Source organism: Stylophora pistillata, chromosome 1 (assembly GCF_964205215.1).
Source record: "Stylophora pistillata chromosome 1, jaStyPist1.2, whole genome shotgun sequence".
Classification (NCBI taxonomy): domain Eukaryota; kingdom Metazoa; phylum Cnidaria; class Anthozoa; order Scleractinia; family Pocilloporidae; genus Stylophora; species Stylophora pistillata.
Genome location: NC_142519.1, coordinates 17,948,184 through 17,962,902, shown reverse-complemented (window position 1 = coordinate 17,962,902; position 14,719 = coordinate 17,948,184). Strand labels below are relative to the sequence as shown.

At 39.8% G+C, this 14,719-nt stretch overlaps 1 long non-coding RNA gene across 1 annotated transcript; it reads right to left on the bottom strand.

Moving 5' to 3' along the window:
* Nucleotides 1-9,019: 9,019 nt before the first annotated feature.
* Nucleotides 9,020-13,081, bottom strand: LOC111321281 (uncharacterized). The gene is made up of 2 exons (XR_002693949.2): nt 11,507-13,081; nt 9,020-10,146 (listed from the first exon to the last, which is right to left on the bottom strand). It is a non-coding gene; the product is annotated as an uncharacterized LOC111321281 (long non-coding RNA).
* Between the last annotated feature and the right edge of the window lie 1,638 nt (nt 13,082-14,719).

Below are 14,719 nucleotides of genomic sequence, written 5' to 3'. Positions count from 1 at the left end.
CAGCTATTAGTCAGGCGTCTACACTTCGTTCCCATTCTTCCTCAGCCTACAAGTAGACCGCTGATCAGTCAAATGAAAAACTGAATTTGTACTCTGAGGGACTGTCACTCTGAAGTGTCTTGGAGGTGCATGAGGATAACGGTCACCTGCCAAGTGAGCACGAAATCAATAAACCTTCCACCGTCAGGAAATGAAAAAAATGTATTGTCATCCTTCGTTTTGGTCAGCCACAAGAAAAATCTCCCGGACTGAGTCGTTGGGCCGAACGGGAAGTGTTTTGGCTCGAAGATTGGACTGGACCCAGAGCCCAATTTTTTTCCCTTTCGGCCCAACCTTACTCAGTCAATAATCATTTTTAACCTATGACCGTCGCTCTCTCCCATTTAGTTCCTTTCTCCTTTTCACTGGAATCTCGCCGGGCCGAAGAGCTCTTTCCACTCCTGCTCACACCGTCGTGTATGGCCCTTATAGAGTCTCTTGTTTTTCGATGATCACGCGCGGGGACGTGCCGGTCATATGATAAAGTTATCATCTTTTTCCGGTGACTTTATAAGTAACTTAATCATAGGAGTTTCATAAACAAGTTTTTTATGATTACGGCCTCCTATGACTCTCCTATGGTGGCGAAGCCATAATGTTGTCCTGTTGAGTGAGTGAATACAACAGTAGAATATGGACGACCCCTTAGTCAACAACGAAGTCTGCCGAGTTTTACCCAATATTCCTCCCTCTTGCCTTTTGTTTGTTTCGTAACATGTTCGGTCGTTTACTGACGATTTCTTCGAATGGCTTTCAATGTTACTCGGAATTAGCACGTGGTCACACTGTTTCCCGAGGCTAGTTATTGTTTATTTCTTAGTACTAAAGAAGATGATAAACATCTCACAATAATTTCAGGATTGTGCGTGAATAAACAAAGCTTTACCTTGCAGAAACGCCTTAAAAAGTATGCCGGATCGGCGCATCATGAAAACTTACAGGAAAAATGTTTTGAATCAGCGAAGATTTGCACATCGTGGATACCTTTGAATTATTCGCAGAGAGAGCATTATACCATTTCAATCAGTGACTTAAGGACAAAAGAGCGCTGAAGTTGCGAGGCGAGCAAGGTCCGACTACAATTAACAGGATGGAATTGAGGAATGGCGGAATGTCCTACAACGCGGAGTACCTTATTGTTTGAAACGAAAGTCTCCCAGAAAAGGAAAATTTTGCAATAAAATAAGAAAATAATTAATAACCAATAGGAAAAAGTGAAAAAAGTATAGTTTAATCATTATTGGAACCTAGAAGCTTCTAGGTTCCAATAATGATTAAACTATACTTTTGAGATAGAGGAACAGGGAGGCTCTTGAGCTAGCCCCGATAAATTATCATTGATAATACTATTGTTATCATTATTGGCACTCGACCAATAGTTCAGATTCAGTGTCAATAATCCACTATATTCTTGATTCATCTTTCTCTTGTAAAACAGGGTACTCTTAAATATGTGGGATGCCAATACTCCAATTTCAGACACCAGTGCCCGATCTCCGATTTTAGACACGAGTGGCCGATTTTCGATTTTTACCACCCCTCAGGCCCATTTTCGGATTTTAGACACAAGTGGCTGATTTTAGATTTTGGACACCAGTGGCCGAGTTCCGAATTTGGACACTATATACCAATGGGGTAAAAGGGCACCTCAAAAGGAACTTTTTTAGTTTGATACAAAGCGAATAAGCGACATTTATTCCCCTAATAGTTATGGTGAATACAATTTTACCTACCAAAAGTTAGACGCAATAAGGCCTTTTATATCAAGGAATGGCAGAGTGGAACATTCTGATAATGATATATATAAAATAACAAGATAGAAATCTAAAAATTTAAAAGGAGAAGAGAAAAGAAAGGAAAAAAACCACCATAGACACGCACTAAAACTGTATTAGAAAAAAATACCACAGTGAACAAAAAGGATACAAGGCTGCTCCAAACAAAAAAGAAGACAGATAAAAAAAGGGAAATTACTTTTGAAACGCGGAACACTCTTCATAACTGCTTCGAGTGCCGGGTGTACGATTATAGTGATACCCATCTGGGGTAATAAGAGAAACACTGAACTGCAGCTACTGCAAAACAAGACTGTTAAGACTTTTCTTAATTTACCTAGTTTTACTCTTCTACAGAGGCATCACATGCCACCTTTGCTGACCAACACCTGTAAAATGTAGGTTATCTGACCGCTGTGTCTTCGTTTTCAAGTTTGATAGAATAGTACATCGTGGCGAATACAGCTTCTCTGTACTAAAAGTTAGACGCAGTCAAGGTATTTTATATCAAGGTGTGCCAGTGTGGAACATTCTGATAATAATTTATCAAAAAATAAAAAAGAGAAATTAAAAAAGTTAAAAAGAAAAGAAAGGAAGGAAAAAATCAACGGGCACCCACTAAAACTGCTTTAAAAAAAAAAAAAAAAGAAATACCACGGTGAACCGAAGCGATAACTGCACAGCTCAGAGCAAAAAGAGAAAAAAAAAAACACGGCAAAAACAAAATACAAATTCCACGGGGAGGAGTTACTCGGCCCCCAAGCCAGTTCGAGAGTTGCTCCTTGTCCGTCAGTTCCAAATCATACTTGGGGAGAAGTTATTCGGCCCCCAAGCCAGTTAGAGAATAACTCCTATAGCGTGATTCGAACTCGCGACCTCGATGACCTCTCTTGCACTCGATGCGCGCCCACGATTGCCACTCGACCATCTGGAAACTACATATTAATATAGGATTAATTGTCGGTGTAGAGAGTTTTTAAATATCGGGCTGGGGGTAGGGCGAGGAGCTTTGTGTGACTGAGAGTGCAATCAAGCTGGGCTGGGGGGGAGGGTGAGGAGCTTTGTGTGACTGAGAGTGCAATCAAGCGTTTCCGGTCATGAAGAAAGGAAATGAATCATACAAAGGACTGAGAAGAGCCATGTCAACGAGGAATACAAGATTAGCATATGTTAAAATGGCGGATGGCCTCGTTTTCCGGAGATCGTTAAACATGACAATTCGGACAATTCTCAAAGAAGGTATCAAGTGTATACATTGGAAAAAAATGATACACGCCAGTTTTCATGCATTTTTACCTCTGTTGATGCATTTATTATACAGACATTTTTTTACTTTATGTTCGCTCTTCGCCAGACGCGGCATTTATAAACCTTTACTTGTTAGATTAATTAAAAAAGACTAGCGATGTTTGCTGCTGTGCTGATATAGAAACGAACATTTCACCTTTCCTTATCGCCAATAAAACATACTATCCAAAATACATTCATTTTGGCACAAAGATTGGATTCCGTACCAAGAGGAATAGATATACACGATAACACTGTCAAGCTAGAGATATAAACTGCGTCGCTGCACACTGATCTCGCTGCAAAATCTCGCCGAAAGTGCAGCCATCACAGTTTGTTTTGGATAAAGCAGGCTAACATTTGACCTGTCCTATAATTTTCCGTGACGCTTACACAGCACAGTTGGCTCTACATGCGCGTCCGCTGAACAGCTCCACACTCTGCCCGGGTGTTCCTTTTTTCCCCAAATGCTCTGTTGTTCGTTTCCTACACATTCCCTCTTCTTCACTTTACGTTATGAATGGCATGCTGTTCTTTTATCAAATTACAACTCTTACTGTCACCATCTCCATGTCAACCGCAGAGCAAGAGAAGATAGGCATGGTGCCTTTTGATTCCATGTTTGGGGCTGATCCTTGATCCTGATTGGGCTGGAGTTTTGGCGCATGGTCTGCCCTCCATCATGGCTGCATTTCTGTCAGGAGTCTCAACCGCCATTTCCAAGTTCCCTGCACATCTTTAAATGCCGTCATTGATAAATCATCATTTATTTGCTAGTCTGGCACAAACTAGAACTAAAGTCGTTAATCTGATTGTGTTGAACGGACGTCAATGAGGTTATTTATAACCTCGCACTCGAATGCACTGACACTTTTAAATACTTCGACGTAAGTTAGTAAGACCATGACTTGGGAAGACCATGTCAAAGCTATATCTACTAAAATCAATCCAAGACTTGGTTTGCTGAGACGAAGAAGTCATTTGCTACCTCTTTAAACGCGAAACACTCTACATAACTGCTTCGTGTGCCGGGTGTACGATTATGGTGATACCGATCTGGGGTAATGACAGAAATGCTAAACTGTAGCTACAGCAAAACAAGACGGTTAAGATTTTTCTTAGTTTATCTAGTTTTACTCTTCTACAGAAGCATTACAACACTTGTAAAATGTAGGTTATCTCACCGCTGTGTCTTCGTTTTCAAGTTTGATAGAATAGTACATCGTGGCGAATACAGCTTCTCTGTACTAAAAGTTAGACGCAGTCAAGGTATTTTATATCAAGGAGTGGAAGAGTGGAACATTCTGATGATAATTTATAGAAATAAAAAATAGTAATTAAAAAGTTAAAAAGAAAAGAGAGAAAGGAAAAAATCAAAGGACACCCACTAAAACTGCATTAAAAAAAAAATACCACGGTGAACCGAAGCGATAACTGCACTGCTCAGAGCGAAAAAAAAAACACGGCAAAAACAAAATACAAATTCCACGGGGAGGAGTTACTCGGCCCCCAAGCCAGTTCGAGAGTTGCTCCTTGTGCGTCAGTTCCAAAGCATACTTGGGGAGAAGTTATTCGGCCCCCAAGCCAGTTAGAGAATAACTCCTATAGCGTGATCCGAACTCGCGACCTCGATGACCTCTCATGCACTCGATGCGCGCCCACGATTGCCACTCGACCATCTGGAAACTACGTACTAATATAGGATTATTTGTCGGTGTAGAGAGTTTTTAAATATCGGGCTGGGGGGAGAGGGCGAGGAGCTTTGTGTGACTGAGAGTGCAATCAAGCTGGGCTGGGGGGAGGGTGAGGAGCTTTGTGTGACTGAGAGTGCAATCAAGCGTTTCCAGTCATGAAGAAAGGAAATGAATCATACAAAGCCCTGAGAAGAGCCATGTCAACGAGGAATGCAAGATTAGCATATGTTAAAATGGCGGATGGCCTCGTTTGCCGGAGATCGTTAAACACGACGACTCGGACAATTCTCAAAGAAGGTATCAAGTGGAAAAAAATGATACACGCCAGTTTTCATGCATTTTTACCTCTGATGATGCATTTATTATACAGACATTCCTTTTACTTTATGTTCGCTCATCGCCAGACGCAATATTTATAAGCCTTAACTTGTTAGATTAATTAAAAAAATACTAGCGATGTTTGCGGGTGTGCTGATATAGAAACGAACATTTCACCTTTCCTTATCGCCCATAAAACATACTATCCAAAATACTTTCATTTTGGCACAAAGATTGGATTCCGTACTAAGAGGAATAGATATACACGATAACACTGTCAAGCTAGAGATATAAACTGCGTCGCTGTACTCTGACCTCGCTGCAAAATCTCGCCGAAAGTGCAGCCATCACAGTTTGTTTTGGATAAAGCAGGCTAACATTTGACCTGTCCTATAATTTTCCGTGACGCTTAGACAGCACAGTTGCCTCTACATGCGCGTCCGCTGAATAGCTCCACACTCTGCCCGGGTGTTCTTTTTTTCCCCAAATGCTCTGTTGTTCGTTTCCTACACATTCCCTCTTCTTCACTTTACGTTATGAATGGCATACTGTTCTTTTATCAAATTACAACTCTTACTGTCACCATCTCCATGTCAACCGCAGAGCAAGAGAAGATAGGCATGGTGCCTTTTGGTTCCATGTTTGGGGCTGACCCTTGATCCCGAATGGGCTGGAGTTTTGGCGCATGATCTGCCCTCCATCATGGCTGCATTTCTGTCAGGAGTCTCAACCGCCATTTCCAAGTTCCCTGCACATCTTTAAATGCCGTCATTGATAAATCCTCATTTATTTGCCAGTCTGGCACAAACTTCAACTAAAGTCGTTAATCTGATTGTGTTGGACGGACGCCGGTCAATGAAGTTATTTATAACCTCGCACTCGAATGCACTGACACTTTTAAATACTTCGGCGTAAGTTAGTAAGACCACGACTTGGGAAGACCATTTCAAAGCTATATCTACTAAAATCAATCCAAGACTTGGATTGCTGAGACGAAGAAGTCATTTGCTGCCTCTTTAAACGCGAAACACTCTACATAACTGCTTCGTGTGCCGGGTGTACGATTATGGTGATACCGATCTGGGGTAATGAGAGAAACGCTGAACTGTAGCTACTGCAAAACAAGACGGTTAAGATTTTTCTTAGTTTACCTAGTTTTACTCTTCTACAGAAGCATTACAACACTTGTAAAATGTAGGTTATCTCACCGCTGTGTCTTCGTTTTCAAGTTTGATAGAATAGTACATCGTGGCGAATACAGCTTCTCTGTACTAAAAGTTAGACTCAGTCAAGGTATTTTATATTAAGGAGTGGCAGAGTGGAACATTCTGATAATAATTTATAAAAATAAAAAAGAGAAATTAAAAAGTTCAAAAGAAAAGAAAGAAAGGAAAAAATCAACGGACACCCACTAAAACTGCATTAAAAAAAAAAAAATACCACGGTGAACCGAAGCGATAACTGCACTCTCAGAGCGAAAAAGGAAAAAAAACAAAAACGGCAAAAACAAAATACAGAATCCACGGGGAGGAGTTACTCGGCCCCCAAGCCAGTTTGAGAGTTGCTCCTTGTCCGACAGTTCCAAATCATACTTGGGGAGAAGTTATTCGGCCCCCAAGCCAGTTAAAGAATAACTCCTATAGCGTGATTCGAACTCTTGCACTCGAAGCGCGCCCACGATTGCCACTCGACCATCTGGAAACTACATATTAATATAGGATTAATTGTCGGTGTAAAGAGTTTTTAAATATCGGACTGGGGGGGAGGGCGAGGAGCTTTGTGTGACTGAGAGTACAATCAAGCTGGGCTGGGGGGGGAGGGCGAGGAGCTATGTGTGACTGAAAGTGCAATCAAGCGTTTCCAGTCATGAAGAAAGGAAATGAATCATACAAAGCACTGAGAAGAGCCATGTCAACGAGGAATACAAGATTAGCATATGTTATAATGGCGGATTCCCGTTTGCTGGGAATCGTTAAACACGATGATTCGGACAATTCTCAAAGAAGGTATCAAGTGTTTTCACAGGGTAAAAATGATATCACCCAGTTTTCATATATTCTTTTAGACATTTCTTTACTCTTAACCAGATGCGACATTTATAAACTTTTAGTTGTTAGATTAATTACCAAAGACTAGCGATGTTTGCGGCTGTGCTGATACAGAAACGGAACATTTCACGTTTCCTCCTCGCCCGTAAAACATACTATCCAAAATACATTTATTTTGGCACGAAGATTGGATTCCGTACCAAGAGGAACAGAGATACACGATAACACTGTCAAGCTAGAGATATAAACTGCGTCGCTGCACACTGATCTTTCTGCAAAATCTCGCCGAAGGTGCAGCCATCTCAGTTTGTTTTGGATAAACCAGGCTAACATTTGAGCTGTCCGATAATTTTCCATGACGCTTACACAGCACAGTTGGTTCTACATGCGTGTCCACTGAATAGCTCCACACTCTGCCCGGGGACCTGCCCGGGTGTTCCTTTTTTCCCCAAATGCTCTATTGTTCAGGTCCTACACATTCCCTCTTCAGCACTTCACATTATGAATAGCATACTGTTCTTTTATTAAATTGCCTTGACACAGATAAACTGAAAGAGACCCTTAGTATAGCACCTTGGCATGTGGGAGAAATATCTGACTGTGTTGAGGATTGTTATGAGTATTGAATAAAACTTCTGAGAACTATTTTGTCAGAGTATTTGCCAGTGAAGAAAATGAAAGTCAAGGCAAAAGATGTTCCCTATATAACCCCAGCATGGAAATCTGCTATAAGGACTAAACGTAAGTTTGCCAAAAGGTTCAACCAAAACAAAACACCAGAAAACTTAGAGCTCAAGAGAAAATGGAGGAATGAGGCTACACGACAAAGGCGAATAGCCATAAAGCAATACTGGGAGGAAGTATCACATGATCTGAAGAATAATCCTAAGAATTTTTTTCAAACCTTCAAACCATTCTTGGATAGAAAGGACAAAGAGGACAACAGAAAGAGAGAAATACATTCAGCCTGCTGAAGCTGGCTGAAATTCCATCACTGGTGAACAGAAGGCTCCAGGACTTAGCAATCCTTATGTTCAAGGCAAAAAAGAACTTACTTCCCTGTCAAATGCAGGAACTATTTATGTCAGAAGTAAACTGCGATAGAAGATATTCTCTAAGAAATGCAGATTTTTTAGAATCCCTCGCTTTAATACAGTAAAATATGGTAAACACTCTATAAGATACTATGGCCCTCTCCTCTGGTCGAAACTTACAAAAGAGTTACGCAGTGAAGACAGCCTGCACGGATTTAAGAGCAAAATCAGGAGAACGGACATGACTGTCATGATTGATGATGGATGCAAAAAATGTGCGCTCTGTAATAGTTGATTTTTAACTCTGGGACATTGATAAATAATTTTAACTGTTAATAGGTTAGGTAAATAATTCTGTAAATAGGTTTCAGATTTCTTATTTTTAAAGCTTTTACCCTGTGTCCCCAATTAGTGCTATGCGCTAGGTTTTCACGACACATAAATAAAGTTCACTTCTACTGCAACTGTTACTGTCACCATCTCCATAATGTTCCGAGTTGCTTGTGTTTCTCAACAGAGCGAGAGAAGTTAGGTGTGGCTGCCCTCATGATGTCTTTTAGCAGTATTTCAAGTATTGCATTTAACTTGTGTTATACTCATCGATTCACAATGTCTAAAGAGGATACATCGCCGTATATGCGTCATGGAAAATTTCGCCTGAATTTTTTAGATTTTGTCATTTCCTTTGTCCGCCCTAAACCATTCTTGTACTTCAGAATTCGTTCACCCTCATCGATTTTTATTTCAAATTTATTATTATTATTATTATTATTATTATTATTTGAAGAGATTTTAATAAATCAAGGAATGCCACGAAACAGTGATCGGACAGGAGCAACTAATATATTTTACATTCTGAGCTTATCAAACAGCGTGACTTTTCAAAATAATTATATAGACCAGTTTTAGAGTGTACTAATTCCACTCGCAACTAACTCCTTATAGCTAAATTCAAGCGAAATCCGACTTCTCACTAAGTTTAATAAAATGAAGAGAAGTTAAAAATTTCTCTACAATAGGAAGTATTTCATAGGGAGAATTCATTTCCTTACACGAAGTTTATTTCCTTCAGCAAAGAGGTATGTGTTCTTTTCGTGACAATTTGACCGGAGACAAAAACCGGCTACAATTAAGTCATATGTAAATGCAGTAGAAGCACTCTAGTACAAAAGGCGCTTTTTTCTAAAATATATTCCTATCCGTGGACAATAACGATAAGAAGTCGCTGAGACGTCTTTTTAACTCTCAAGAATCCCTCAGTGCTTCTTTGAGCCGTTCTGGCGAAAAACGTAGGTTAACGGCCATTAAGTCACGAGAGCGTTTTAAGCCGTATTGTTTCACACTCAAAGTGCGTTAATCGGCCAATAAATGCTAATTCGCTGTTTAAAACGCAGCTCAGATGCCAACTAAAACGAGGAAATCGCCCCATTAAAATGAACCTGGACTCGTGCCATGAAAGTGCGCCTTCAAAACACTCGATAAGTTTTCAGTAAGCGAATCCTCTCCAGCTTTTCTCTTCATAAAATGCAGCCCTGGCATTCTTGGAGATTTCGTCACCGTAAACACCCAGAATTACATCAGTGGCAGGTGGCCGGCCCAGGATAAAATTACTCGCAAGTTGACTGTTCTCACCGCCCCCGCTAGTCCTTGATAAAATTGTGCTATTTGTGTTCATGGTAATTGCACGACTTCTTGAAAGCAGTCTTCTCTTTTGAGCTTTCTTGTGTCGTCTATAGAGCAAGTAGGCACCCAGTACGAGAAGTACGATGATCGCTGCGCCAATGAGCGAAAAAAACACAATATTGAAGACGTAACGTCCTGTGCTGTCATTACAGCTGAAAAATTCCGACATTTTACAGTTCAAGTTTCCGTTCAAATTTTCTTTTTTCCGTGAGGCGTCTTTAACTGTGGCTTCTGTTCCTATCGGTGAGACAATCACAGATTTTCTGACCTGAGAAAAAAATAAATTCGAATCTCATTAACTGACGAGTGTCACGCGATGTCTTCATATATAACACAGGCATAAATATACATCTTGGGTATCTCCAACAACAAAGAAAGCAATAAAGCTCACCAATTTTTAAGTGAGTTTTCGTGGGTACTAATTGCGGAGAAATGATTAACGATACGTCACAGTTTTGGTATCTTTTTGTTGGCTTCATTGAGTGTTTTGACTGCGTTGATGTTTAAGTATCATGCCCTCCCCAAATCATCTGAAGTTAATTCGCTGGATAAGGTTATCTCTAAAACCAGTAGCGTTTGATTTGACAGTTGTGGCGCTGCTGGATGGGGGAGCTCTGGTTCCATAAATTTAAATCAAAACATAGCATTTCCTAGCCTCTACACTAAAACATTTACCAAAGATACAGAAAGATATACAGAGATATTTTAATGCCCAGAAACCCCAAGGATGTCGTTTTCCACCCGCTGCCCCCGCTTCCCATTAATCCCTTATCGAATGTTCTTTGTTCCGTCGTCCCAATGTTTTAGATAAAAATAGATCTTTCTCTTCCAAAGTCAAAAATGGTTGATATTCAGCTCTCCGTGTGGCAAGAAAGCTTTCATTTACGACTGAAAACGAATATCCACCATTTTTGAAAACAAGAATATTAAATGCAAACAACAAATGACAATATGGACACGGCTCGCTATCTTCCTCACGTCCTATACGTCAAGTGACATTCGTTATCACGGACTACGAATCAAAGCCTGCTAAACGACATCTAAATCCCGCATTTCATTTCAGATTCTTTGTCAAAGACAACCCATTTCACAAAGTAAACTATACATAAACAAGAATATTAATTGCGGGAAAACTTTTGTATACATTCATATCGTTACAGATCTCCGCAGTTGTGACCAAACCTATAATGGTTTTATTGCAACGTACAGTATGGTGTATCATTATCTTACAAATACAATTCGTCGTGACGCATCCAGAAATAGGTTCTGATAACTGCTAAACCGATTAAAGCAATGAAATCTTTCACGTTAAAAAAGGCATTCCCGTCTGTTTTAAAACCACAGAGTCAAAAAAAGTGAAAATATATCCAAGTTGTTGCTTTCAGACATCGATGCTTTCAGACATCGATGGCGTTTTTATCTTTCAAGGGACACGAAGAACCCCACATAACGTCTGAGAAGAATGTCACGATCCGTACGTGAAACCATCAAAGAGCGTTTCTTCTTCGAAAAGATTCACCCTTGTGCGTAATATTTACGAGACAACCGTCTTCGAAATTATTTCCTGTAGGTCGGTTGGAGTGTCCGTTGATTGATAATTGTTTGGTGCCAATGTTTTCTCAACTTACCTCATTCCTTACAAAAGATACATTGAAGAGGTTCTTTTAAATAAACCTTGTTTCGACAAGCTGTGTCCTCGTCGTGTGTTTACAAACCAGGTTTAGTTCCTCGCTGTTTTGATTCGTGCAAACAAGCGCCCCTCTTCAGTTTTTCCTGCCGTAAAACTAGTCGACTGTAATATAAGATTTGGTAGAAACTGATAAGAGGTCAACTCTGCTCTCATGTGACGTGTGTCATTGAAAAGAAAATCGTCAATATCATTTCAATGACAGCGATATTGTCACCGCAACATTTTGACGCTTAAATTGGAGAAGAAATGACCGTATATGATAAACCAGTCCACCAATGAAAAATCGACTGTTGATAAATATGCCGAAATTGTACGCCTAGATTTTTGCCAATGTTCTCAATGTTTTTTTTTTTTCAAAGGAATGCAGCTCTACCGAAATACATCCTTGCCGCACCTGCACTGATATTTATAATCTCGTTATGATGTTTTCCTTCCGTTTCTCAATCAAACAAGAATTTGCTAAATTCTGCGCTAATCACATCCTTATAAAAAAAAAAAGAAAACCCGGCGGTATTGAATTTTTCTGGGTGCAATTGTTGTTCAGGAACCAGACAAAAACAATAACTTTAACTGACATGCGTTGACAGAAAAATAAATTTTGATGAATTGTTTCTGTCGTGGTATTGCAGTAAACACAAATATATCGACTTCGGGGCTACAGGTACTCAGGCCATTCTTAAGCGCAAGTAAGTGTAAAGTCGTTAATTCAAAAATTGAATCTCGTCAATATATTCAATTAGAGGTTACATTCTTCTAGGACAATCATTGTAAACTCTTATGACGAACAGGCGCCACTGTTCATTACGATGGTCTGCACACGTCCAGCTAGCGATTTGAAATCGATATCTAGGACCCAGTCTCCCATATTAATTGAATCTTGCAGCTTTCCTCTTAGCAATACCAACTGGACAAGAGAAAATGAACAAGAAAGAAATCAATTTAACGTTAAACTAGGCGAAAGAAAAGCAGAAAGAAAAAATGTCTGAGACGATTAGTACAGCTCGGGCTTTAAAATCACAAATCTAATAAAATGGGCTATTAACATATCTGAGACTCCACTTTAACAACAGTGGGATAGGAACGCAAGAAGCATCAATCCCACGGCCAGAAACACCTCAAAAGGGACTTTACGGCCACAGACCACTGAGAGAACGCATCTTCTAACCAATCAAAGTAAGTTGAGAGGTAAGTTGAGAGGTAAGTTGAGAAAACATTGACACCAAACAATTATCAATCAACGGACACTAAAACCGACCTACAGGACATAATTTCAAAGACGGTTGTCTCGAAAATATTATACACAATAAATACTTATGATGGATCTTTTCGGAGAAGAAACGCTCTGTAATGGTTTCGCGTAAGGATCGACCCAACCATCTAACCAATCTGACCGTAGCAGAACCCTTTCTGTGGTGGGCCTCATCACCTAGAAACTGGTAATCGTAGGTACTAAAAGTTGGAATCACCTGAAACAACCTGAAACCACCTGAAACCACCTGAAACCATCTGAAACCATCTGAAACCATATGAAAGCATCTAAAACCACCGATGAAACCACCTGAAACCATCTGAAACCCCCAAGGAAACCATCTGAAATTACCTGAAAATATCTCGAAACAATTTAAACCAACATGAAAGCACCTAAAAAATTACGGGTAACATCAGAAAATAAGTGTTAACAATCGATTTTGTCCACAGGGAGCCCGGCTTACGGATATCGTATATAATGCCCTACAGTACAGAATAGGCACCGCAAACAGGTCTTCAAGGAAACATTCCATTGTTCTTGTTGAAAACACACTCAATTAGCTCTACGAATGGCTGGGAGTTGCACGGGAATATCCGAATTCATTTCTTGACAAAGCACTTGCGTGACAATAACAACATGCGATCGCTAATGCAAAGAAGAAACTATTTTAAATCGAAAGAAATACGTGAAGTTTTTTCAACGGGATCATGCAAATTATATATGAAAAAGCCCAGAAAGGCCTGAAGATTTTAAGACTTCCTAAGGAAATTTTGAATATTGTGTTTCTTTTTAATCAGAGACGAATTTATAGCGTGACCTAGAATTTCAGTGACTTTGTTTTTGCAAAAGTGAAATATATGTGGATTTTTTGCAAGGTATTTTACTGCAAATGACAGAATATAGCTGATAAATGGTGGTTTTAACTTCCACTGCCTAAGTAAATTTCAGGTGGTTTCATCGGTGGTTTCAGATGGTTTCAGATGGTTTCAGGTGGTTTCAGATGGTTTCAGGTGGTTTCAGGTGATTCCAACTTTTAGTACCTACGGACTCATTAATATAAAGTTGAAACGTCGCGGTATATATCGGAAGTGGCCAAATCGGAATACAAACTAAAAAATGCTTCGTTATTAATAATTCATGTTACTCTACTCATGTTTTTTACTTTTAACTTAGAATCTTGAAAATACGATCAGGAAAAAATAAGTACACGGAAAGAACTAGTGTGGATGTTGGGCCTTTACACATTCTGCTCGAAAAAAAGACTATTCTGCTCAAAAGAATTGCCTCCAAAAAAGGCTATTCTGCTCAAAAGAATTGCCTCCAAAAAAGGCTATTCTGCTCGAGATCATGCTCCAAAAGTACTATTATGCTCGAATTATGCTTCTGTAAAAATCGATATTCCTGTATTCAAAATACTCAAACATGATAAAAAAAACATTATATCGCCCTTCCAGGGTGAGGCTAACCCAACATATGCGCATTTATTATTTAATCCTTAAAACTAACATGGGTAATAACTTGTAAAAAGAGGCTGGGACAACCATAAACCATATCAGAAATGTCTTTGTCCATCCACTGTCACAGCTGCGAACATTACTGACTTGAACACTAGATTAGGTTAGTAGATCAATACATCATCGGCCATTATACTGCAACATTAGGGATGTCTCTACCGGTTGCGGGTTTGGTTCCGCCATCTTGTTTTGCTCGGATGCTCGTGCCCAGCTCCCTGTCAGACTCGTTCCCAGGCCCCAGAATATGCAAAATGGCCAAAAATGGCCTATTCTGCTCGAATTATGCCCCAATCATATATTCTGCTCCTGAGGCCCTATTATGCTCGAAAATCTGCCGGCAGAAAGTGTAAAGGCCTGGTGGATGTAGAAATAACCACAAAAGGATCAG